The sequence below is a fragment of the Bidens hawaiensis genome, unplaced genomic scaffold (assembly GCF_021521415.1).
Source record: "Bidens hawaiensis isolate Kalapana, Puna unplaced genomic scaffold, B.hawaiensis_p1.1 tig00025555_1, whole genome shotgun sequence".
Taxonomy (NCBI): domain Eukaryota; kingdom Viridiplantae; phylum Streptophyta; class Magnoliopsida; order Asterales; family Asteraceae; genus Bidens; species Bidens hawaiensis.
Genome location: NW_027494078.1, coordinates 200,374 through 201,793, shown reverse-complemented (window position 1 = coordinate 201,793; position 1,420 = coordinate 200,374). Strand labels below are relative to the sequence as shown.

General features: G+C 39.5%; 1 pseudogene; it reads right to left on the bottom strand.

Annotated features, from left to right (window-relative positions):
* Positions 1–637: 637 nt before the first annotated feature.
* LOC143571714 (SKP1-like protein 1B pseudogene) lies at positions 638–1,202 on the bottom strand (annotated as a pseudogene).
* Between the last annotated feature and the right edge of the window lie 218 nt (positions 1,203–1,420).

The following is a 1,420-nucleotide window of genomic DNA, read 5'->3' as shown; positions in this document are numbered from 1 at the left end:
TTTTGTTTATTTTTCATGCTATACAAATACGAATCGTAGTTTAGAATCCAAATCGCAAACGAAAAACGAAAAAAAAAAAATTTACACTGTAACCGGTTGGACGGTTACAGTGCAGGAACCAGTTTAGGAACCGGTAAGAACCGGTTCCATATGTTAGGGGTCCGAGGGTGGGAGAACCGGTTCGGTTCCCTAACCGGTTCGAGCCTAGAACCGGTTTCAAAGGGGGTTTTGAATATAGAAACCGGTTAGGAACCAGTTCCGGTTCCTAGTCCCAAACCGTTTTGAACATCTATAGCCTGGTTATCTACTAGGATGGGCGAACCTTTATTGTGGCCCGCCCCCATTGTTTTTTGTTTTTTTGGGCCGTAAACCCCCCTCGTTACGTATTCAATCTCGCCTTCCAGCGTTTTCCTCCCTCGTCCCAGCTTCGTCTAGTGATATTTTTCTTAATTTTATAATTGAAAATAAATTAGTGCAGTCTCATATAAACATATAATGATATTAGAGTAAACCAATAATATTAGCCTTAATACAAATACCCTGATTAAAATAATCTCAACATTAGATAACCTCATAAACATAACTAGTAACGATAAATAATATATATATATATATATATATATATATATATATATATATAATCAACTAATAATAATCGGCTAACAGTGATCTTCAACTAATTAAACGCCCACGCATTCTCCTCACGGATTTCCTCTTCTTCCTCGGGAGTCAAATCATTCCTAATGTTGAAAATCTTACGAATCTCCGGAGTACTCTTACCCTTAACCATATCAGCCACCGATTGACACATACACTCAAGCAAGCTTCTAATGTTGAGAAAGTTAGCAGCCATAATAATATCAAACAGGGTCTCTTGATCCACTTTCACAAACTCGCTATCAAAAGTCTTCAACACCTTCTCGTTGTCACACGATTCCACGTGGGTTGTGCAGTACTCGATAACCTTGGCCAAGATCTTGCCGGTGACTTTAGACAGTGGGATGCAGGACCCGGCGCAGTCGTCTTCGATCATGTGTTTGATGGTTTGTGATAATAAGTCGACTTGTTCTTTGATCTCGAAGGTTTCTCCGTCGGAGCTTTGGAGGATGATTGTGTTTTGTGATGACGAGGTGGAGGCTTGGTCGGACGACATTGTTTGTTTGTTTGTTTGAGTCGAGGGTTGGTTGGGAATGAGAATGAGGAATGTTTGAGGAATGGAAGGGGTTTAAGTTTATATAGGATGGGTCATGGGCTCATGGCCCATGAGATGGTAACCCTAAGTTTTATTTTTTTCAATTTACTTCCTTATTGTTTTAATTTATTGAAGAGGAATCCTTCTAGTTTGTTGATGTTGAATTTTTAACTGGTGTTTTGCATAACTTGACCATGACAGTGAAACCCGAATTCGATGAAAAGCCCG